The following is a 26,027-nucleotide window of genomic DNA, read 5'->3' as shown; positions in this document are numbered from 1 at the left end:
TGGGTTTTATTGTGCGCGTGCACTGCGGACTGCCCTCTCGGGGCACCCCTGCCCACCCGCTGCTGGCTCCCCTGCAGCCTTCTCTGCAGCCTTCGTTCACACCCCCGGCCGGGCCCGAGCCTGCCTTCCCTGGTTCAGACCGGGACAGGGTTTGCATTGCAGTCAAGACGTGCTTCCCCTGCATCCAGCCGGGAGCTGCCCGCAAAACGTGTGGCCGGAGATACTGGGGAGGAAGGGATGGGAGACCTGGGGAGGAAGCCGGGGAGAAGTAATGACACCAGCACATTTTTTAAAAAAAAAAGCCTCTGCTGAATACAGATATATCTGAATGACATCTTTCGAGCTGTTTTTGAAAGTTATGGCCAGGTACTGATTTTGTAGCAGTTCTGTTATATACCTGAAGGTAGCTTAAACATAGAGACTTAAAGCTGGGGAAAGCATTACATAATGGACGTGAAGCAATTGACACGAAACTAAGTGAACCCACAGGGGTGCCAGATTATTTCTTTCTCCCGGATGTAAAGTCCTAGAGGATTTTTCTCTATACGAATTTCCATTTTTAAATCGCTGGACTAGTTTTAGTAAATTGTGATTCCCCCCTCCCCATACCAATTTTTTTTCTTGACTATCTTTTCTTAAATTTAAAAATTGTATGCTAACGGATAGTTGTATTTCACAGAGATGATTAGCAAATATGGTCTCTCTCCAAAAGTAAAAAATTTAATAGGCCATCTTAATATCATTAACTTTATTTTCCTCTTGGTAGTATTTTTCCCCCCTCCCTCCTCCTTTTTTTTGTTTTTTTGGAAGCATTTCTACAGTTTTAGGTACTGCGATCTCACAATGTTGATATTCCTATCCAGTGCTACAGCATTGCAGATACAAAGACTAATAATAAATGAAACAGAAGACCTCGCAGTAACTCAGAATGAGCAGAGTTCCCAAGGTCGAAGGGAAGCTGCAGTGTAACTGGGCTATAATCACCTATAAAGAATATGTATGCATAGCCTTCCTTGGGTTATAAGGAAGGCCCTGATAGGTGGACTATTATTCCTATCATTCTTTTACGCGGAATGTCATGTGTTTCCCCCTAAAAATAATGTGGTTTTATTTTCTCCAAGTAGAAACACAGTATTTTGAAATTAAAATCTTTGCTTTTAGAACGCCTAAAAAATCCAGGGTTTGCCCATATTTTCAGTTTTGATGTTGATAGCTCAATTATACAATCAGTGGATGAATTCCTTTTGGGATATCTTAGTTTCAGATTATGATGATTTGTCAGTTGTCCCTTGGCTATAGTAAAATGTGATTCTATTAGACTTTTACAGAATTGCTTAAAATAAGTTTTCTTGTCCTTAGATTGCTTTAACCTTGTGTTAGTTAACTTTATTCCAAGAAGAAAGGTAAAGTCCTTCCAAGATGAAATATTTGTTGTTGGATGTCTGTAGCATTGTTGAAGAATTGTATAGAATTATACATAATTCTATAATTGTAGAGTTAGGTTAATGCATAAGTAGATAGAAGTTTGTGGTCCTCTATGGAAGGATAAAGCAGGAATTCTCAAAAGAGAATTTTTGTTGTTGTTGTTGTTGTTTAACTGCAGAGCTTAAGTAATAATTATAATACCTTTTTTTAGTTTGTTTTTGATTTTGAGAAAAGGTCTCATGTACTATCTGTTGATGTGTGAAACTTTTTTTCCCCACTCAACATTATGTCACTATGATTCGTCTATGTTGTAAGTTCATTGACTTACACTGCTGTACAATATTCCATCATGTATCTGTAACAAAATGTTTCCCCGCTCTCCTACCAATAACCCTTTTTTTTTTTCATTTTTAAGAAGATTGCAGAATGCTGCTTTGCTCATTCATATTTCCTGGGGTACATGGGCAGGTGTTTCCCTTGGGTGAATACCAAGGTATAGAATTGTTGATTGTGTAGGATGTGTGAATATTCAACTTATATAAATTGCCAAATTATTTTCCAAAATTGTACTAACTTACAGAAGCCAGGGAAACAAGCAAACACAAATAATCAAATACAAACAAGCATACGTGTATGTGTGTGTGTTAAATTGCTTTCCCTTGGCATAGTGATTTGGAGAACATCTTGCTGGTAGTTCCAAAAGCAGTTGAATGACAATGTGGCAACATCTTTAAGACAGATAGAGAGAAGAAAGAAAGACCTCCCAAGAAAAAAACCTTGTTGTTTACCACTAAAGTCAGAAGTTATCAAAAAAGAAGCTCATAAGAGAATAAAGGACTATAAACCTCTATTATTCAGGGATGATTATCCACATCCCCTGCTTCAGCTATACATTCCTTACATCCCCTGAATAGATATATTCAATGATTTGAAATTCAGAGTGAACTTAGTAGCTTTGATCAAGAATATGAACTAAAGTTAATTTTAGGGATAACTGACATGATATAAGTTTTCTGATACTGATATGTCAGTTACTGAACTTAGTGGTCTGCCCTTCTAGTGTTTTTCTGAGTCTCCATGAACTTTGGAAGTAGTTTTGTATCCATTCCTGGACTTCCCAGCTGGTATTAGTGGTAAAGAACCTGTCTGCCAGTGTAGGGAACCCCAGAGATGCGGGTTCAGTTCCTGGGTAGGGAAGATATCCAGGAGGAGGGCATGGCAACCTACTCCAGTATTCTTGCCTGGAGAATCCCCTGGACAGAGGAGCCTGGCAGACTGTGGTCCATAGGTTCACAAAGAGCTGGATATGACTGAAGCTACTTAGCCCACACGCACACTATGTCCATCCATTTGATTGCCAAACCCTTGGCCGATCACTCCTATGGGTCTCATGTGGCAGTGATATTGCATGTTCTTCTTCGTTCAGCCTGCGTTTACTGAACACCTAGTATGTGCCAGATGCCTTGTTAGGTGCTGGGTCAAAAACATGCCTGCCCTTAAGAATCTACTCAAAACAGCATCTACCAAAAACAAATCACTGTTGAATATGTATGCATGTGTGTGGGGTGGATCTGGCTCTGCTTTTATAATTTGCATGAAGTGTCTATTTTTTCTTTTGTTCCCTAAACTTTTTCCAGATTTATGTAACAGAAGCTGTAAAAGGGCTTATTCATGGTTAAGTCCTATTGTCGTGAAGACACATGTTGTCAAGTAGGAGAAAGACAGAGATCAGGGAAGGGATAGTTGGATGGTTGAGTTCAGATTTGCTGGGAATGGAACATGACAGTGTTGAATTGACTTTTAAAGAGAAAAATAGAAAATAGACAAAGATGAATGGTTATTAAGAGGTCCAACTTGGGTATTACAGGAATCTCAAGAGCGTATTAAATCTTGATGGTTTCAAGACGAAGTTCCTGGTGGATTATGTGAAATGTTTTCTTGTAAGTGGGTATTCACTTACATTGTGTTTGTATGAATGTAGTTTTTCTTAAAATATAGTATAAAACAAATGCTAAATATCTGTAAAAGGATAATGTTAATAGAGTGATGAATTATGAGAAGCAGAAATGTCTGAAGACTCTTTCTTGCAGTGGTTTTGCAGATTACTTGAAAATAAAAACTTCTCCAGGTGAGAGAATTCCAATGGATAGGGCCAGTGTCTCAGAAAATCTATATAGTAAGTTGACAAAGGACAGAGCTACTCCAAGGAGGCCACTCCAACTAGTTTGATATCCAAGACTATCTAAGGGATAACTAGGCTAGAGAGAACATTAAGTATGTTACTTAACCTGTAATATAAGCTTAAGTAAATTAAAAAATAAGCTTAAGTACATAAAAATAATTTTAAATAGGTAAATATAATTAAGTAAAATATTGGCAGATTATCATTTAATATAATATTTAATATCACCAGGATTATGAGACTGAGTACAAAGAATTCATGATTAATATACAAAAATTTATCTTCTCCTTTAGAGATGATGGATTGTATATTTTTCTATTCAATAAAACCTAGAGGCCAATTCATAAAATATATGAAGAAGGTACCCAGACACCGAAAATACTTATATTTCCTTGATGTGCTGATTCTTGAATGACATTTATATTAGATAAGGTGTTAGAAGGCTTCCCTGTTGACTCAGATGGTAAAAATTTGCCTGCAATGCCGGAGACCTGGGTTCGATCCCTGGGTCAGGAAGATCCCCTGGAGAAGGAAATGGCAACCCACTCCAGTAGTCTTGCCTGGGAAATCCCATGGACAGAGGAGCCTCACGGGCTACAGTCCATAGGGTTGCAAAGAGTCAGACACGATTGAGCAACACACACACACACACACGTGCGTGCGCACGCACACTCACACACACACACATACGCACACAGTGTTAGAGGTGTTCAGTTCAGTTCAGTCCAGTCGCTCAGTCGTGTCTGACTCTCTGCGACCGCATGGACTGCAGCATGCCAAGCCTCCCTGCTGCTGCTGCTGCTAAGTCGCTTCAGTCGTGTCCGACTCTGTGCGACCCCATAGACGGCAACCCACCAGGCTCCCCCGTCCCTGGGATTCTCCAGGCAAGAACACTGGAGTGGGCTGCCATTTCCTTCTCCAATGCATGAAAGTGAAAAGTGAAAGTGAAGTCGCTCAGTCGTGCCCGACTCTTAGCGACCTCATGGACTGCAGCCTACCAGGCTCCTCCATCCATGGGATTTTCCAGGCAAGAGTATTGGAGTGGGGTGCCATTGCCTTCTTGGTCCTTCACCAACTCCTGGAGCTTACTCAAACTCATGTCCATTGAATCGGTGATGCCATCCGTCTTATCCTCTGTCGTCCCCTTCCTCCACCCTCAATCTTTCCCAGCGCCAGGGTCTTCTCAAATGAGTCAGCTCTTCGCATCAAGTGGCCAAAGTATTGGAGTTTCAGCTTCAACATCAGTTCTTCCAATGAATATTCAGGACTGGTTTCTTTAGGATGGACTGGTTGGATCTCCTTGCAGTCCAAGGGACTCTCAAGAGTCTTCACCAACACCACAGTTCAAAAGCATCAATTCTTCAGTGCTCAGCTTTCTTTATAGTCCAACTCTCACATCCATACATGACCACTGGAAAAACCATAGCCTTGACTAGATGGACCTTTGTTGGCAAAGTAATGTCTCTGCTTTTGAATATGCTATCTAGGTTGGTCATAACTTTCCCTCCAAGGAGTAAGCGTCTTTTAATTTCATGGCTGCAGTCACCGTCTGCAGTGATTTTGGAGCCCTCCAAAATAAAGTCTGCCACTGTTTCCCCATCTATTTGCCATGAAGAGAGAAGGGCTTAAAAAATCTTTTATTCCAATTCCAACCTCTCCCATTTTACAAGTGGAAAAACTGAGGCCCTGAGACTTGCCCAGTGAGGTGCCAGCTCCTTTAGAAGATAGTGTGCCAAATAATTTACTTCTGTTGGTGGTAACAGGAACCCTAAATTATGGGTAGGTGAATAACAAGATGAATCAATAGCAACATCTTCAGTGGATTTTAAGCTTTTTTTCTGTCATTTTCTTTGAGTGGTTGGTATAGGAAGTGAAATTGAACATTTATTCTGAAGTTTTTCTTAGATTTTTAGAGAAAAATCTTCATTTTTGAGGGTGTGATGAGGGATTAAATAAATATCATTATTTAAAATTTTTTGATGTTTGCTATTTTGATACCCATAGCTTTGCCTTTTAACTCAATGGATGGGAAAGGATAGGGGAAATTAAACTACCTTGTGCTTCTCTCTTTTCCTTTGTCATTCTTTCCATAAGCTAATATGATACAAAATTGAAGTGTAGAGGGAATGGTCAGGAACAGGACATCAGCTCTTACTTTTTTACCTTGTATCTTATTGAGGCAATTCTTACTATAACTCTTGAGACAGACCTATCCACCTTTTGAAAAGTGTGGAAGTAGAAGGGAGAACAACAGCAGTATATTTTTAGAATCTTTTTTTTTTTCAAAAGTCAAATCTAAAATAAACGTGGCCTCAATTTCCAGCAGTAGCTTTATTTCACAGCTCCTAAACCAGTGCTTAAGTTTTATCATAAATTTGAAGTTACCTTGGTATATTTTTATACATAATACAGTGTTGCTACCAGTAACATACTATGATCAGCTACTAAAGTTTAAAAAATAAAGTATCTAAAGGAACATTGCAATTAAAACATTTTTGTTACATGTCATCTCTGGAGATAAAGAGGAAAGTCTGATTTATTTTAAATTAAGATAACATTTTTGCTTTTTGTTTGTCTCTAGCAGCTAGACAAGCTTTTGCATATTCACACCCCATCAGGCAACAATCTGAAGGGTTTTTGTGGTATAATTTCCCTAAAATAGAAAAAGTAGCGCAGTTTGAATGGCATGTTGATTATGAAAAGCCATTAATGAAATTCTTTTTGATCTCAATAAACTTCAAATTGAGCAAGAACTATAAAAAGAGTGTGATCTCCAAGGTAGGTCAAGCAAATGTAGGAAACTTTAGGAAGAAAGCAGGGAAAAGAAGAGATCAAATTTTATAGAAACTCAGTAAAATGGAACAGGAAGCTCATGGAAGGAAGTAGATGGGTATATTATATCCCAGCTTGTCTTACAGTTTTATTTCAAAAAATGCCAACAGAAGAAATAAACATGTAAATCTAAAGAGATGGTCTATAGATGATGGGCTTCCCTGATCGCTCAGTTGGTAGGGAATCTGCCTGCAATGAGGGAGACCTCCGTTCAATCCCTGGGTTGGGAAGATCCCCTGAAGAAGGGAAAGGCTACCCACTCCAGTATTCTGGTTGGGAAGATCTCCTGGAGAAGGGAAAGGTACCCACTCCAGTATTCTGGCCCGGAGAATTCCATGGACTATATAGTCTATGGGGTCGCAAGGAGTCAGATACAACTGAGCGACTTTCACTTCACTTCACTTCATTGTAGAAGATGTCTATTTCAACACTTAAAAAGAAGTTTTTAAACACCTTAAAGAAAAAAAGAAGGCATAAGACGGAAATTGATAAATTCATTTCATTTAAGAAAAGGTAGTATGTATAAGGGAGAAGGCAATGGCACCCCACTCCAGTACTCTTGCCTGGAAAATCCTATGGACGGAGGAGCCTGGTAGGCTGCAGTCCATGGGGTCGCTAAGAGTTGGACATGACTGAGCGACTTGACTTTCACTTTTCACTTTCCTGCATTGGAGAAGGAAATGGCAACCCACTCCAGTGTTCTTGCCTGGAGAATCCCAGGGACAGAGGAGCCTGGTAGGAGGCTGTCTATGGGGTCGCACAGAGTCGGACACGACTGAAGCGACTTAGAAGCAGCAGCAGCAGCAGCAGCAGCAGTATGTATGTATAAGAGGAAAGAGAAAACATCATCACACCAGGAAGAAACTATTTTTAATGTGTCATAGACTAGGGTTTACTTCTTAATATCCAAAGAGCTCCTATGTATCAATGAGAAAAATGACTGTTAATCTACTAGAAAAGGGGCAAAGGAAATGAAGAAACAGTTCACAGAAAAGGAATTACTAGTGGCACTCACAAATATAAAATTATGCTCAACTCATAAAGAAATGCAATTTGAAACTATTTAACCTGTTAAATTGGCAAAGATCTTAATGTATGTTAATTCCTTGGGGTGGCAGGGCTTCACAGAAACTGATGGGCGCATACATTGTTCAGCTCAGTTCAGTTCAGTCACTCAGTCGTGTCCGACTCTTTGTGACCCCATGAATCGCAGCACGCCAGGCCTCCCTGTCCATCACCAACTCCCGGAGTTCACTCAGGCTCACATCCATCGAGTCACTGATGCCATCCAGCCATCTCATCCTCTGTCGTCCCCTTCTCCTCCTGCCCCCATTCCCTCCCAGATCAGGGTCTTTTCCAATGAGTCAACTCTTCACATGAGGTGGCCAAAGTACTGGAGTTTCAGCTTTAGCATCATTCCTTCCAAAGAAATCCCAGGTTAGTAGGGGTAAAAAATGGCACAGCATCTGTGGATAGCAATTTGGCAATATTGCCAAAATTAAAAAGCCACCTGTCTTCTCATCCCAGGAAATCTAAGAAATTTTGCTACAGATGTATTTGTACATTGCAAAATGAATTTCACCAAGACATCCACTGTGGCATTGTCTGTAACAACAAAGATTTAGAGAGCAAGAGATCCATCAATACGAGATTGGTTAAATAGGGAGCAGAAACGAGACTAGGTAGCTGTTATAAAGCTGATGTGGAATGATCTATATTTGTGGAGTGGTTCTGTATTTGCTGACGTGGAATGATCTCTAAGATGTAAGAAGGGAACAAATCAAGGTGCAGAGCAGTTTGTGGTCATTGATGTTAAATATGTGCTTATGTTTGTGACTCTGGAGACTATCTCTTGAAGGTGACACAATGAACTAGTAACAGTGATTAGCTCCAAGGAAGAGAACTGGGTGTTTGGGGTGGGAATGAGAAGGACACTTATTTAGCATACTGTTTAAGTATACCTCCACTACTATTTGAACTCTTAAATATCTGAACATATTATGTATTCAAGCCGAGATAGTTTTTAAATTTCGTGAGGATCCCTTGTGTTGATCGAGAATGTTGAGTAGTTGTAACCAATAGCGTTCCTTTGCAACGTTGGGTCCTGTTCTGTGTTGATAGAGGAACATGATATAGTTGTCATAAAGACTCACCCTCACTGCCACCCTGACAGGCTAAAGTTCAAAGAGGAGGGAAACTGGCAGCGGTTGCCTTTGGGGACAGAGTTGGTACGACCTTGGTTCTCTGCAGTTGCCCTGCCCTTGCCACTGTGCCCTAGCTAACAGGTCTTCCTGGAAAGGAGACTCAAGGGAGTTGGTTAGGACCAGGGTGCAGATGAGAGTTCAGGGGGAACAGACATCAAAGAAGGTGGTGGCAGAAGCCTGAGGCTGGTAGAACACAGAAAGAGAGATGGTAGTCATGGCAGCCTAACTTCATAAGATGCAGCTGACATGATAAAGTGGAGAGAAAGTCATTTTATAGGCCACAGGCTTGAGGTCCTCTGCTACCCTTGAGGTTTGGTATGGTGTCCAGGAATGTGCATTTTTTTAAAGTGCCCATTCTGGGAATCACTGTCTCTTCCACCTTCCTTGTTTTATAGCTAAGACGATTCCCTTCATCCCTTGAAAAAACCATTTCATGGAATATTTTTCTAATGACTTCTGAAACCATTTATGATATTCTACTCTTAAACTCATGCATTCATAGGGTGATGGTTTCATCTTGTCTTTACCCCTCTAATGCCCATAAAGGGTATCTAATACTAAGTTATAGAATAGTAAGAAGGAGAAAGCTAAGGAAACAGTTGAATGGTTAGTGGGTCATAACTTTGGGAAGAGTAATTATGTGCTGATATGGCTTTTAAAAGCAGTAATGTGAATAACTATGAGTTATACTAAAGAAAACGAAAAAGTTGGTAACTACCAGAGGTATTGTACTGCAAAATAATTTTCCTTAAAAGAAATAAAAATAGTTTTAATTATCATCATTAATACATATTTATGCAAAGTTAATAGACATAGCCTTCATTTGGAATTGGTCATTTTAAATCAGGAATGACACTCACCAAATATACAGTGGGGAAATGTTACATCAGTCTCTTTCTTTTAACCTTTAGAAGTTAGAATTAAATAAGTCAAAGTGAAGTCACTCAGTCATGTCTGATTCTTAGTGACCCCATGGACTGCAGCCCACCAGGCACCTCCGTCCATGGGATTTTCCAGGCTAGAGTACTGGAGTGGGTTGCTATCGCTTTCTCCGAGAATTAAATATATATCCTGATAAATGAATCAACTAAATACATGCATTACTTTTCTCTTTGGAAGTTCTGATAGTTTAGTAGCTATGGTCTTTTTCAAGTTTGTTTAGAAACTAGGAGGAATAGGCAGCAGCCTCGAAGTAGTGTACCATGAGAAGAGTTGGGTGTCAGAGTGGGGTGATTTGAAGAGCAGAGAATGATAGATGTGAGTGAGGAGAGGTCAGAGAAACTCTTTATCACAGAAGAGGAAGTGGCATACCATGAGAAGAGCTGGCTGTCAGAGTAGGGTGATTTGAAGAGCAGAGAATGATAGAGGTAAGTGGAGAGAGGTCAGAGAAACTCTTTATCACAGAAGAGGAGGCACTGGCCAGCTCTTTGGGGCATGTGTGTCAGTATCTGGAAGATTCCTTATGTAACTTTCCTTGGCTATTGAAATTTCAGGATGCATTTGATCCTTAACCTGTGTATCTAATGTGTCTGGTTCCCAGTGGGAGTTTAGGAGCAGGTTTAGTTTGACATGAATGAACGTTTACATTTCTATAAGAGACTCAGTAGCATATGTTAAATAAAATACATGTAAACATGGTATTGTACTTCTTCTTGCCAGACATTCAACTTTTTCTTCCCCCCTTTACTGTATCGCTCTTTGAAAATGGCCTGCTATCTTTTGGTGCTTTTTATCACAGTACCCACTTTGGAGAAGCAGTATCGTTTGACAGGAAGAGCCCTGGAGGAGGTATTAATATCATGGATACCCAAGTTCTGTTCCCAGCTTCTTTGCTTGTTAAGCATCTGACCCTGGGCCAGTAACACCTGGGAGCTTTATCTGATAAATGACAGCAAAACAGTGGTTATTGGAGTGACCATATTTCCAATTAGTACATGAAAACACTTGGAGAACTATTAAGTCTTATGAAGACAGAAAGTACAATTATTAATCATGCCTTAATTTCCCATTTGCCTAAAATCCAAATAGCCAGAAGACCAAAATAACTACAGTTTTTCCCTAGACTTGTCCAGTGATAACTGATTTAATGCCAACCTTCCCTGTGTCCCTGTAAATTCAGAGGTGACTTGGAAATCAAATACCAGCTGCAGTTATATTAAGCAGATTTTTTTTTTTAACTGGTTCTTTGAAAATTAGTTGATTATATGTGGAAAGTCAAAGTAGAAAAATCCCAGTTTCTGACCAGTGTAGAGTAAAGCAGTCATCAGTCACAAGGTCAGCCCACCTCTGGCTCCTTGCCGGGGTGCCCCTCTGCCCCTTCCCAACAGAGGCCTTTTGTTCCTTCGCAGCCCCCATCGTGCAGCCATTTTGCCTGGGATGCTCTCTTCCCTTTTTGAACCCCACATGGCAGTCAGAGTTCCTTGCAGCCCAGCGGCTTATCCTTCTTTCCCAGGTCCACTGTGCGACTGCATTTGGTTGCCTTCTTGTAAGATTTGCTTTCCCAAGTTAGAAGGGCACCCCTTTTTTAGGGCCAGAGCTCTTTCTCATTCCTTTCTGTCTTCAGAGCTCCTTAGGTGTCCACTCTGTGGTTGCTTCGCACTTCCCTGCTTCGCAACTCTGTGTTTTTCTAACATTATCAAGGAAAGAAGCGTTTCCAAAAAGTGACACCCCCATTAATTATGAACTCTTCTCCTAATTTTAAGCCTCCTTTTTTTTTTAAGAATAGAAATCTCTCTAGAATGTTTTCTATACTTCACATTAAAAAAATTGCACATGGAGACCTCCCCCCATCAACCAACAACAGAGTCCAATCAAATGACAGTAGTAACTCTGGACTGAGTGTATGTTTAAAAATTTTTTTGTTTTTGTTTTGGCTGTGCTGGGTCTTCGATGCTGCGAAGGCTTTTCTCTAGTTGTGGGGTGCAGGCTTCGTGTTGCAGTGGCTTCTCGTTGAATAACAGGGGCTCTAGGAAAGAGGGCTTAAGTAGTTGTGTGCATGGGCTTAGTTGGCTCAGGGGTGTGTGGAATCTTCCTGGACCAGAGATTGAACCTGCGTGTCCTGCACTGGCAGGCAGATTCTTAACCACTGGACCACCAGGGAAGTCCTCCCTACAAGCGTACATTCTTATTCTCCTCTTTAATACAGAAGACTTTGGCTGTGGGGCTGCATGAATTGCTCCTTTACCAAATAACCCTAGACATCTTCTTCTTCTTTGACTTTTAACTGACTGCCTCCACTCCTCCCCAGATCTTTGTTTTCTCCTTCCATTAAGAGTCAGCTTTCTGATACCTGTGTGTGCTGCCCTTCCAGGAGGTGAGTCTATCTTCTGACATATGGGAAATACTGAAGTAATTTTTTTTTTTTCAGTCACATCTTTGAAGTAGTAAGCAGGGAATGTTTTTTACCCCTTATTTTTCCGAAGTTGTTTTTCTTTAGCTCAGGGGTTCATTTTACAGATAGAGCAAAATAGTTAAGATGGCATGAAGTCTAGTTAGTGCTGGTTAGATCTGGATATTAGACTTTGTTTATAGTTGCTGTGAATATTGGCAATGAGTTATCATTCTCACCTTCTCTAATCTTAAAAGGATGGTTAATTTATTTGACAAAATATTTGTGCTTAGAAATCAGAAAAGGTCCCTGTTCTCCTAAAACTGTCATGATAATAGACAAAGTCAGTAAAAGTACATTGCTGTCTTAAATGGCATTAAGAACTATAAGGACAGGAATCACAATAAACTGTGGAAAATTCTGAAAGAGATGGGAATACCAGACCACCTGATCTGCCTCTTGAGAAATTTGTATGCAGGTCAGGAAAAAACAGTTAGAACGGGACATGGAACAACAGACTGGTTCCAAATAGGAAAAGGAGTACGTCAAGGCTGTATATTGTCACCCTGCTTATTTAACTTATATGCAGAGTACATCATGAGAAACGCTGGACTGGAAGAAACACAAGCTGGAATCAAGATTGCTGGGAGAAATATTAATAACCTCAGATATGCAGATGACACCACCCTTATGGCAGAAAGTGAAGAGGAACTCAAAAGCCTCTTGATGAAAGTGAAAGAGGAGAGTGAAAAAGTTGGCTTAAAGCTCAACATTCAGAAAACGAAGATCATGGCATCCGGCCCCATCACTTCATGGGAAATAGATGGGGAAACAGTGGAAACAGTGTCAGACTTTATTTTTTTTTGGCTCCAAAATCACTGCAGATGGTGACTGCAGCCATGAAATTAAAAGATGCTTACTCCTTGGAAGGAAAGTTATGACCAACCTAGATAGCATATTGAAAAGCAGAGACATTACTTTGCCAACAAAGGTCCGTCTAGTCAAGGCTATGGTTTTTCCTGTGGTCATGTATGGATGTGAGAGTTGGACTGTGAAGAAGGCTGAGTGCCGAAGAATTGATGCTTTTGAACTGTGGTGTTGGAGAAGACTCTTGAGAGTCCCTTGGACTGCAAGGAGATCCAACCAGTCCATTCTGAAGGAGATCAGCCCTGGGATTTCTTTGGAAGGAATGATGCTAAAGCTGAAAGTCCAGTACTTTGGCCACCTCATGCGAAGAGTTGACTCATTGGAAAAGACTGTGATGCTGGGAGGGATTGGGGGCAGGAGGAGAAGGGGACGACAGAGGATGAGATGGCTGGATGGCATCACTGACTCGATGGATGTGAGTCTGGGTGAACTCCAGGAGTTAATGATGGACAGGGAGGCCTGGCGTGCTTTGATTCATGGGGTTGCAAAGAGTAGGACACGACTGAGCGACTGAACTGAACCGAATGGGGCAAGAGCATTTGGTGGTGATGGTGGTGGTGGTGGGTGTATTAGTTTCCTAGGGCTGCCATAACAAAGTACCATTAATTGGCTGCTTTAAAACAATAGAGGTACTTTTTCTCAGTGCTGGAGGCTAAAAGTCCAGAATCAAGGTGGCTCCTTCCTTGCCTCTTCCACCTTCCGGCAGCCCCAGGAATTCCTTGGTTTGTGTTAGTAAGCATTCCTTGCTTACTAAGTATAACCAGTCTCTGCCTCCTTCTTTACATGGCCTTCTTTGTGTCTCTGTCTCTGTGTGTCTCTCCTTTATAAAAGGACACCAGTCGTAATGGATTAAGAGTCACCCCTACACTAGTAAGACCTCATCTTAATTAACTACCTTTCTACAACCCTTTTAACAATTAAGGTCACGTTCTTAGGTGTTGGGGGGTTAGGACTTCAGTGTATTTCTTTTGGGGACACGATTTAGCCCTAAACAGTGAGTGTCTTTGGGTGGACTGACCAACCAAAGCCTTGCTAGGTGGTAACATTTAAGCTGAGCCTGAATGATGGGAAGGGTCAGACTGTGGGAAAGTCTAGGGCAGATCCTTTCCTGGTAGAGGAAACAGCGAGTGCAAGGACCTGGGGTGTGAGCCTCTTGGACTAGAAGGTATGTACATTAGGTTTTACACTCCTAAAGGAGCAAAAAAACGTCTGGTTTGGGGAGGTTACTTTTAAGACAAAGGAATTTTGCTTTTGAGCACTTTTGGATATTTTTACTTTTGGTCAGGCAAAGACTGAAACAGTTTTTCTTAAAAAAAATTAACTGCTGAGAAATCAGGCCTTCCAGCAGTAGCTAATCACATATTAAGAATTTTGTTGATTAGAAGTTCACTTTGCATTTTAATAGTATAATTCTCCATTACAATATTTGAGTTTATTAACCTAAAAGCTTTAAGTTAGCCTAAAAGCTTTAAGTATTGCAACATCTGAGAATTAAGCAGACTTTGTGATAGTGGAGATTATTTTCTAGTGGTAGGAAATTAAGGCTAAATATTCTCTAAAAACCTGACATCATAAATTAAATTGTTATTTTCAGCAAGATTGTAACATTATTGTGGTTGTCCTATGTGACACCTATGCTAAGTAGCATTCGTGTGATTTTTGGTACATATTTATGAAAATTCTTAGTTTTTGTGGAACTTAAAAATAGATACAGAATCTAGAAAAATCTATATGGAAATGTAAATTTCCCAAGACACTCAAGAAAATTCCACATGGGTTGATAATACCATTAAGCATTCAAAAGTAGGATAAAGTAACTTAAAATATTGTAATATTTAATGCAGAGTTGACATTATGAAGTATGCATCAGTGCATTGTATATGTGTACTTTTAGCCAGAACTTGGGCTTCCCTGGTGGCTCAGATGGTAAAGAATCCGCCTGCAAAGCAGGATCCTTGGGTTCAATCGCTAGGTTGGGAAGATCCCCTGGAGAAGGGAATGGCAACCCCCTCCAGTATTCTTGCCTGGAAAATCCCTTGAACAGAGGAGCCTGGTGGGATGCAATCCATGGGGTTGCAAAGAGTCAAACATGACTGAGTGACTAAAGACTTACTCTTCACTTGCTGTAGTTAATACAGATATATTTGTTTATATTACAGGAAAACTGTATTACTTATGGATAACAAGTTTCTATAAAAAGTTCTAAATGAGTTTTAAAATGCTTATGTAAAATTAGATTTTTATGGTGAATGACTATTTAGATAAAGTTCAGGATTACAAGTCTAGATTGGAGTGAAGACCACCTGTGTTTAAATCCTGACTTTGTTTTGTGCAGCTGTGTAACTTTGAATAAATCATGCGATTTTGAACAAATCGTGTGATTTTGAATAAATCATTTAACCCTTCTCTGCCCTAGTTAACTCACTTGTAGAAGGGGAAATATAAAAATAATACCTAACTCAAAACATTGTTGAGAGGATACAATTAATGCATAAACATTTCCTTAAAAGTGCATATATAAGTGCTGTGTAAGTGTTAGCTGTTATTATTTTTAGCATGTTAATTGAAAATTAGATATATTAATATTCATTAATTATAAAACTCATTGTATAAAATGTAAATACAGTCAGTGTCTCTTATGCCTTCTTATACATCAAAAGTTAATTTGAGAGAGATAAGAAAATTGTCAACAGAATTTGCAAGGCTCTGTTAAAATGTTAATAATGTTAAAAGTATTTTATATGCTTACTTATTTAGTTACTTATAGTAATGACTATGTTCAAGAGAGTTTGTTAGGTCTTAAGGGAGAAGGAAAGATGATTAAGCCGTTGATCCTACTTTCAAGAACCTGCCTATCCAATGGGGGAGATAAGACATAATTTAGTGTAACATGAAATGTAATGAGTTAAGTGTCATGCTGAGAATGTGATTTCGTACTATGAGTATCTCTGGAGGCTGGGAAGCATCTGAGGAGGTATTATGGATAAGAGGAGCATGGACAAAAATGTAGGAATGATGACATCATTAAGGGATGGGAAGAACAGGAGAAATCTGAGGTAGAGAAGGAATAGTTTGATAAGTAGGCAGAAGACTAAGACTCGTGTCCCTAAGACAAGAAAGGAAAGAATTTCTAGGAAGAGAAATGGGTTGTCACAAATACTGTAGAAAATTTATTTAAGGAGAGTGAAAATTGAAGAAAAATCATGAAAAACATTCCCTCCTCATCTTCCTTGGGGCCAGAGAGACTTTGTTGGGGATTCATTGGCTTTTCTTGACAAAATAAGATGAAATAGCAGAATTTCTGGGACATGACATATAATTGAAAAAACATCACATCAGTTAAGGTATAGTCTGTTTGATGTGACTCAAACATAGTGAAATTTCTGGGAGGTTCTAATTTGTAACTCCTTAAAGAACACTTTTAAGACTACCTGCCATTCATTTACCTTTTTTTTTGGTCTGCCGTACATTGTCTGAAATATTCAAGATAGTCATCCACTCAATTAAAGGCTTTCAGCTGCTTTTGCAGCAGGTATTATTACTTCCATTTTACAGATATGCAAGCCATGGTCCAAAGAGGAGGTGACCAGCTCACAGTCCTTCCATCTATGATAAGTGATCAACCTGGAATCAGACCCAGCCTGCCTGGCCCCAAAGCCTGAACAAGTCACCAGTTTTAGCTAATAATTGTTTAGTAATCTCAAGGCATTTTGATGGAGAGTTAAGACCAACATTTACTGGTGACCAGCCACATTGGCCTCCTTGCTGTTCTTTAAATAAAGCTGGTTGTTCCCAATTGTGGGCCTGTGCACTCTCTCTTTTCTTTCTTTAGAACTCTTTCCACCTCTTTGCCTGACGGCTCCTCCTCACCTTTCAGTTCTAATGGCAGAGACACCTTCCCCAGCACTCTGGTGAAAGACGTCCATCACCCTTGGTGCATGCTAGTCTGAGAACAGCTCCCTCCTTGGGTGTTTACTTGCTATTGTTTGCCTCCTAATATTCAGTGTCTAGCTTAGGTGCTGCTCTATTTCCAGGCCCCAGTTCATATTTCAATAAATATTTGTGGAATGAATGAATGTATAATATCTCAAAGCTACAGGATTTTAAGTAATTAGTGAGATGTTTTGGTTTATGGAGATGTTAGAGTCATCAATTAATGTCAGTGATTATTTCTTTTCTATTTAACTACATGCCTTTTTTCAATAACTTTGAATTGAAAACTGGGTGATATTTTAAAGAAAAGTCCTAAAAAGATTTTATGTGTTGAAAGTGATACACCCTCATTGTAGGACAACTTGCAAACTCAGAAAAGTATATTGTAAAGTCAGTATATTTTACCTGAAGGTAAATTTTAATATGCGGGTATATTCCTTTAGTTCTTTACAAATTGCTTTCTTTCATCAGCAATGTATCATGAGTATTTCTTGTGTCATTCAGTATTCTCCTAAACTTCATTTTTAAAATAGAATTTCATTTTTAGAGCAGTTTTAGGTTCAGGGCAAAATTGAGCACAGAGATTTCCTGTGTTCCCCCCTTTCTCCAAACAAGCCAAGCCCCCACCATCAACACCCCCTCCTGCCACCAGAATGGTGCATTTGTTACAGTCGACATGCCTATATTGATTGACACACCATCATCACCCAGAGTCCATAATTTACATTATGGTTCGCCCTTGGTGTTGTACATTCCGCAGGTTTTGATAAATAGATAATAACGTGTATGCACCATTATAGTATTGTACAGAGTACTTTTTCTGCCTTAAAAATCATCTGTGCTCTGCCTATTCATCCCTCCCTCCCCCCAACCCCTGGCAACCGCTAATCTTTTTAGTCTCCCTAGCTAAATTTAATTTTTAATACATGCAGAATATTCCATTTTATGCACATGCCATACTTAATACTAGCTAGGCAGTGAGGTATTATAAATAACTTGATGAATGGCCTTGTGTAGAGATCTTTGTGTACAATTCCAGTTATTTCCTAGAGTGGCTAGATTAAGGGAAATAAACCTTTTGAGGCATTTGTTACATATCCCCTGACAGTCTAGCCCTTCAGATTGTTTTTAAAAACCATTTTTTGCTAAGAATGTATGGGAAAGCTTAGCAAAAAAATGTCTAAGCATGGTGAAACTGTAGACACAATAATAATAGCTGATATATATGCAGTTTATGTGTGACAGTTGTTGTTTTAAGCACTTTTTGAATTAACTCATTTTGTATTCATAGTAAGTACTATTATGAGTACTAATATTAGTTCCATTTTAGAGCTGAGAAAAATGAGGTGCAAAAGGTTAAGAAATTTGCCCAAGTGATTTCCTTAATTATAATATAGGGATACTATTGAGGCTCCAAAATCACTACAGATGGTGACTGCAGCCATGAAATTAAAAGACGCTTACTCCTTGGAAGGAAGGTTATGACCAACCTAGATAGCATGTTGAAAAGCAGAGACATTACTTTGCCAACAAAGGTTCGTCTAGTCAAGGCTATGGTCTTTCCTGTGGTCATGTATGGATGTGAGAGTTGGACTGTGAAGAAGGCTGAGCGCCGAAGACTTGATGCTTTTGAACTGTGGTGTTGGAGAAGACTCTTGAGAATCGCTTGGACTGCAAGGAGATCCAACGAGTCCATTCTGAAGGAGATCAGCCCTGGGATTTCTTTGGAAGGAATAATGCTGAAGCTGAAACTCCAGTACTTTGGCCACCTCATGTGAAGAGTTGACTCATTGGAAAAGACTGTGATGCTGGGAGGGATTGGGGGCAGGAGGAGAAGGGGACGACAGAGGATGAGATGGCTGAATGGCATCACTGACTCGATGGACATGAGTCTGACTGAACTCTGGGAGTTGGTGATGGACAGGGAGGCCTGGCGTGCTGCGATTCATGGAGTCTCAAAGAGTTGGACACGACTGAGCGACTGATCTGATCTGATCTGATCTGATTGAGGCTATGGTTTTTCCAGTGGTCATGTATGGATGTGAGAGTTGGACTATGAGGAAAGCTGAGTGCTGAAGAATTGATGCTCTTGAACTGTGGTGTTGGAGAAGACTCTTGAGAGTCCCTTGAACTGCAAGGAGATCCAACCAGTCCATCCTAAAGGAGATCAGTCCTGGATGTTCATTGGAAGGACTGATGTTGAAGCTGAAGGTTCAATACTTCGGCCACCTGATGTGGAGAGCTGACTCATTTGAAAAGACCCTGACGCTGGGAAAGATTGAGGGCAGGAGGAGAAGGGGACGACAGAGGATGAGATGGCTGGATGGCATCACTGACTCAATGGACATGGGTTTGAGTGAACTCCGGGAGTTGGTGATGGACAGGGAGGCCTGGTGTGCTGTGGTTCATGGGGTCGCAGAGAGTCAGACGTGACTGAGCTGAACTGATTGAGAGCTAAGTTTTAAGTTGTTGTGTTGAATGTTCTGTGCTCTTCTGGCCCATAGCAAAACTAACCGATTGTCACCAGTAGTGTTAGGGAATCATCCCTGTTATAGAAGTGATGATCAAAGACATGACAACTAAAATGATCATAGAGAATATATTAGCTCTTAGTACTTCAATAAATATTCAAACAGAAAGTTTCTTTCAAATTCAACTTTGTCTAAATAACTCAACATTTACTACATCATTGGTGTTTGTGCTGTGTGTGACTACTATTGAGTGATAGCTTATGAATTTTTTTTTATTTACCGAGAAGAAATTGGCTGTTGAATATGTATATTGGATGCTTTGGATTTTTAACACTGGTTTGGTTGTCTTCAGTGTATAAATACTATCTAGCACATAGAAAAATATGACTAAAATTAGTAATCCTGATTGATGATTAAAAGAAGCATTAGCAAAAAAAAAAAAAAAAAAAAGAAGCATTAGCATAAAACCCAGTTTCCTAAACTCAAAGGGAAGCCTCCATGTGTCAGGATGTAAAGAAGGCATTTCAGTTTTTGACTTTACTGTGGAAATGCTGTGCTGGAAGAATCACAAGCTGGAATCAAGATTGCTGGAAGAAATATCAATAACCTGATATGTAGCTGACACCATCCTAAGTGAAGAGGAACTAAAAAGCCTTTTGATGAAGAGGCTTTTGAAAAAGAAAAGTGAAAAAAACTGACTTAAAACCCAGCATTCAAAAACTAAGATCATGGAATCCAGTCCTATCACTTCATGGCAAATAAATGGGGGAAAAAATGGAAACAGTGACAGACTTTATTTTCCTGGGCTCCAAAATCACTGTGGACAGTGACTATGAAATTAAAAGAGGCTTGCCCTTTTAAGCTATGACAAACCTAGACAGCATACTAAAAAGTAGAGACATCACTTTGCCAACAAAGGTCTGTGTAGTCAAAGCTATGGTGTTTCCAGTAGTCATGTATGGATGTGAGAGATGGGCCATAAAGAAGACTGAGATGGAAAAATTGATGCTTTCGAACTGTGGTGCTGGAAAAGACTCTTAGAGTCCCTTGGACAGCAAGGAGATCAAACCAGTCAATCCTAAAGGAAATCAATCCTTGAATATTCATTATAAGGACTGATGCTGAAGCTGAAGCTCCAATACTTTGGCCCCCTGATGTGAAGAGCCAACTCATTGGAGAAGACCGTGATGCTGGGAAAGATTGAGGACGTAGGAGAAGGGGACAAGAGAGGATGAGATGGTTGGATGGCATCATTAACTCAATGAACATGAGTTTGAGCAAACTCCTGGAAGTTTGTGAAGGACAGGGAAGTGTGGTATGCTGCAGTCCATGGGGTCACAAAGAGTTGGACACAACTGAGCAACTAAACAGCAAGGGAAATTCTGCTTTCAGTTCAGTTCAGTTCAGTGGCTCAGTCGTGTCCGACTCTTTGCGACCCCATGGACTGCAGCACGCCAGGCTTCCCTATCCATCACCAGCTGCCGGAGTTTACCCAAACTCATGTCCATCGCGTTGATGATGCCATCCAACCATCTCATCCTCTGTCATCTCCTTCTCCTCCTGCCCACAATCCCTCCCACCATCAGGGTCTTTTCCAATGAGTCAACTCTTCGCATGAGGTGGCCAAAGTACTGGAGTTTCAGCTTCAGCATCAGTCCTTCCAATGAACACCCAGGACTGATCTCCTTTAGGATGGACTAGTTGGATCTCCTTGCAGTCCAAGGGACTCTCAAGAGTCTTCTCCAACACCACAATTCAAAAGCATCAATTCTTCAGTGCTCAGCTTTCTTCACAGTCCAACTCTCACATCCATACATGACCACTGGAAAAACCATAGCCTTCACTAGACGAATCAACTATTCTTTTCCCTCCTCTCTGCTGTTTCCCCCAAGCCCCAACCATTACCCCGTCCACACACTTAATCTCGCTGTTAATTTGCTCCTGAGGATGCTTATATATTTGCTGCTAAGTTTCTCTGGGTCTTTTTAGAGGCCAAACTAGTTTTACTGCCAAGATTTGGGGCTCCATCCTATGGTTCCCTGGCTCGCAGAGATATTGTGTCTTCAACCTTTAGTCTTTGAGTGACTTGTCAGATGTCATGGTGAGCCTTGGTGGGGCTGATAACTCTTAGGGTAGATTTTTATTTTCACTTGTTAAATCTCCCAAATTAATGCTACTAAAGGGCCTTTCATAGAACTAAAAAGCTCAGTCTAGTATTCCTTTTAACTCTCACATCACATTGTCTTGTACACAGTGGGCATTCAGTAAGTTGTTGAATATGTAATTTTTTGCTAATTGATTCATATAAAATTACACTGTACATTGTTTACTATTATACATGCTCATTGTAAGTTTATTTAGTTTGTATTTATACTCAATTATCTCAAAGCACTGAAGAAAAGATCTGTAGTTTTTCCTTTAAACTTTAAGAGCAAACACGTATTCGGATAGAGCACTGCTGTACTTCTATTCTTAAGTGTCTATTATGGGTTAGGTAACTGACAATTATTTGTTTCACTATTTAAGAAGTATTTTTTAAAAATACCTTGACAAGAATGCCCAATTATCCTTTATGAGCAGGATAATGTGAAATAACATAATGTGAAATAACAGTTTAGAGATTACATTTTTCAAAGCCAGGAATAAAGTAAACAAAAGCTAAAATGCATTTCCTTCAGTTGGAGATACTAGTGCTTTTTAGTTGATTCTTTTTGGTTTTAAACACGCCATTTGACATTTCTCTTCAGAGCAATAGCTTATGAGTTAAATACAAGCAAGGAACACATGTATACCTGTGGTGGATTCATTTTGATATTTGGCAAAACTAATACAATTATGTAAAGTTTAAAAATAAAATAAAATTAAAAAAAAAATACAAGCAAGGTTCTTTTCTTCAGACGCTTTAACAACTACCCACAAATCATGAGATAACTTTCTTCATTTCTTCTTCTCTGGCATGGGTATGATGATTGTACTAAAACAGGAAATTAGTAATCTCTTTTTGAGGATGGTGGTAGAAAGTTACCCCTGACAAATTAACTCATATGTCTGCTCCCAGGTTTTAGTTTTAATATGTAACTCAGATGATAATATTGCATTGAAAAGTGCTTAAGAACCAGTTGGTCCAAAATACTTTCTTCTTACTGAGACTGAGAGTTCTGTTGAATCAATGACTGGGGAGTTGAGAGTGTTAGAAAGAGAGAAGGTGAAGGGATAGCCTGTGATTAACTAGATCAGGTAAGGAGGGAGTCAGAGATGAAGGTTGATGGGATGGGGAGAAAAAAATGTTGCAGAAGCCTTAAGGTTTCTATGGTTTGACAATGGCTGTGATGGCCTTAAAGAAATAAGGGAGCATGTACTTAGTCTTGGATGATGACAATAAAAGTAATGTTGGCGAAGGAAGGTCCCCAGAATTTTACCTGATCTTCTAGTGAATCCTGGCTCTCTGGTAACAGTTCCAGGTAGATCACAGACCTGAGAAACGTGAAACAAAAATGTCCTAGAAAAAGTGAGCGAAGATTTTTTAAAATAAAACATAAAGAGTGTTCATCATCAAGGGGTAATGTATTAAAGTTGTTTTCATTCAAAACTCTGGCAGAGAGCAAAATAGCAGGCAACAGAGTAGAGAATATTTCCAGTACATATATCCAAATCCTTTTTTGGTCAGTTTTACTTGGACGAATGAGAAGTTACGTGTCGTCATTTACTGAAACACTAAAATGTTTTATTCTTTCTATCAGAAATTCATTAACAAACACCATGGCTTTGTATATTTCCAGAATTGTTTGTCTAATCCTCTTAAGGGCATTATACCACTAAGCAGCCCAGCTAAGTGTTTGATTAGTTTTAATTAGAACGGTCATTTGTCACACTTTAGAAGCATTTGGCTCTTGGCTATAGAAGTATCAAGGCTGGTCAAAGAAGTATTAATTCTGCCATCTTTTAAGGTTACATTTCAAACTGTTAAAGTTGGTCACAATTGAGTCAGTTTATAATGTTCAACTGTACAAGTCTATTCAATAAGCTGGTTAATTAGATTATGCATCTAATTTTTCCACAATATAATATATGAAAGTCAGGCGATTAGGCTTTGTTTTATTGACCTTTTTAAGGAAATCAGCATCTATTTTTTGTCCTATGTAAGAATTAAAGTTAGTAGCTCAGTCGTGTCCTACTCTTTGCGATCCCATGAACGGTAGCCCACCATGCTCTTCTATCCATGGAATTCTCCAGGCAAGAGTACTAGAGTGGGTTGCCATTTCCTTCTCCAGGGGATCTTCCTGACCAGGAAGATTGAACACAGGTCTCCTGCATTGCAGGCAGATTCTTTACCCTTTGAGCCACCAGGGAAGCCCATAGTGTTTTCCAATAGGTAGAATGAGACAAAAGAGGATTGAGGATTCTTGTATTCTTATATAGGTTAAAAAGCTATTGCACATTTTGTCAACACAAAGGAATGTAAGAACTCACGGACTGTGTAATATTTAGTGGTCAGAGATTACCAAGTAAGATGTTGCAAAGAGACCGGGTCCAAAGCTGCCTGTGAAAATCAGTGTCACGGGTTGACAGTTTTATGGTAGACCAAGGGGACACAAAGAGCATAAAACCATGAGACCACAGTAGTACAGCCTATATACTTAGTGATGTTGTTATTTCTCCTCTGTTTTCAAGGTGAGGAAAGAGTTAGAAAATTTGATTCATGTTGAATCACTCTCAAAAGGATTTAATTTAGTTATCAAAGGCTTTAGTACCTCTTTACCAACCCTCTCTTTTAGGAGTTGGGTTTTTAAATGAGAATGTGCTGTAGGTCAGGGGTCCCCAACCTACCTCTGGGATCTAATACCTGATGATCTGAGGTGGAGCTGATGTCATAATAATAAAAATAAAGTGTACAATAAATGTCATGCACTTGAATCATTCTGAAACCATCCTCATCCCCCCACCCTAGGTCCATGGAAAAATTGTCTTCCACAAAATTGATCCCTGGTGCCAAAAAGGTTGGAGGACCACTGGTCTGACTGGTAGGCTCCTACTTATAAAGGTGGTGCTGAGTAGGTGCCTCTGTGTGTGGGAGTTACACTGAGGTGGTGTATTAGTTGCCTATGGGTGCTATAACAAATCACCACCAACTTCGCAGCTTGAAACAACACAAATTTATTCTCTCATAGTTCTGTAGACCAGCAGTTTGGGCTGAAATCAAGGGGTCGGTAGGACAACTGCCCTTCCGGAAGCCCCAGGGGAGAATCCATTGCTTATCTCTTCCAGCTTCCAGTCTGCCAGCATTCTCTGATGTTCCTTGGCTTGTGGCCTCATCTCTCCAAATCTGTTTTATCTCTGCATTGCTCTTTCTTCTGTGTCTGTCTTTTCTGTTTGTGTCAGAACTCTCTCTGCCTCTCTCTTGTAAGGTTACATTTAATTGCATTTAAGGCCCTTTTGGCACAGTGGTAAAGAATCCACCTGCCAGTGCAGGAAACACAAGAGACTCGAGTTTGATCACTGGGTCAGGAAGATCCCTTGGAGAAGGAAAAGGAAGCTCACTCCAGTATTCTTGCCTGGAAAGTTCCATGGACAGAGAAGCCTAGTCCATGGGGTTGCAAAGAGTCGGACATGACTGAGTGACAGCACCCACACAGATAATCCAGGATAAGCATTTCTTCTTAAGATCCTTAACTTAATCATGTTTTGTTTTTTGCCTTGTATATAAGGCAGGAATTTCTCTTTGGCCATATAAGGCAACATTCACAAGTTCCGGGGATTAGGAAGTGAATACATCTTCGGGTGGGCATTTTTCAGGCTACCACAGTTGGTTTTTCCAGCTGTGAGTACACCTGCCATCAGCAGATGCCTGTAGAGGTACATTAGTGAACATCTGGATGCCATGAGTATGCAGGGGAAGTCACCTGTAAGAAACCCAGGTATGGTGGGCTGGGGTTATAGCTCCTGGGTGTGTGAGGAGGGAGAGAGATGGAGGTGGAGTGAGTATTTTGAAAGAATGTTGAGGAAGGATACCAAATGTTCTAAGGCCTTTCTAAAGCCAAGTAGTAAATGGTTTGAGATAGTCATGGCTTTCAGCTAATATTGAGGATATTTTTTTTCTTTCAGCTATTTGATGATTAACAAGTAATAGAATTGTGGAGATTGAGTTTGGAGACTTTTTATATATCAAAGTGATGATTAGCACAATTTTATTAGAGATGAAACATTGTCCAGTGGCATGCTTTCACTATTGTTGCTCATTATTTGGCCTTATCCCTTTTTGTTTTTATCACACTCTTTAAAAAATCTTCAAGCACTTTAAAAATTGTTCTAAGCACTTTTAACATGATTAATTAGCTTTACATTTATTGCACGTTATTACTGTTTGTTTATCTACATTTAAAAATTCATAATCACTGTAGGAGATGAATATGCTCTCCTTACAGACTCATCTGTAAAGACACTAAGACATTGAGAAGTTAAGTAACTTGCTCGTGGTCATGCAGTTAATAGTGTACTACCAGGATTTGAACTCAGAGTTTATACTCTTGTTTGTCAGGGTTTGGCAGGCTTTTTATTTAGAGTAGAATGGTAATTACTTTAGGCTTTGCAGGCCATGAAGTCTGTTGTAGCCACTCAGCTTTGCTGTTGCAGTAGTAAAACAGCCATAGATATTAATACAGGTAAATGAATGAACGTGGTGGTGTTCCAGTAAAATTTGATTCACAGAACTAGGCAGTGGTCAGATT

The 26,027-nt window shown here is 39.8% G+C and overlaps 1 protein-coding gene across 6 annotated transcripts in view; it reads left to right on the top strand.

Annotated features, from left to right (window-relative positions):
* OSBPL6 (oxysterol binding protein like 6) overlaps window positions 1–26,027 on the top strand; it is a 221,237-nt gene that overhangs the window by 641 nt on the left and 194,569 nt on the right. Inside the window, exon 1 of one of the 6 annotated variants that reach the window (XM_055572102.1) lies at window positions 25,036–25,217. The exons of the other annotated variants lie outside the window; for them this stretch is intronic. The gene's annotated coding sequence lies outside the window, so the exon portion shown is untranslated. Of the gene's footprint in view, window positions 1–25,035; window positions 25,218–26,027 lie in introns of those variants that run through there. 6 annotated transcript variants of the gene reach the window in all.

The sequence above is a fragment of the Bubalus kerabau genome, chromosome 3 (assembly GCF_029407905.1).
Source record: "Bubalus kerabau isolate K-KA32 ecotype Philippines breed swamp buffalo chromosome 3, PCC_UOA_SB_1v2, whole genome shotgun sequence".
NCBI classification, from domain to species: Eukaryota; Metazoa; Chordata; class Mammalia; order Artiodactyla; family Bovidae; genus Bubalus; species Bubalus kerabau.
This window is presented reverse-complemented; position numbering and strand designations above follow the sequence as displayed.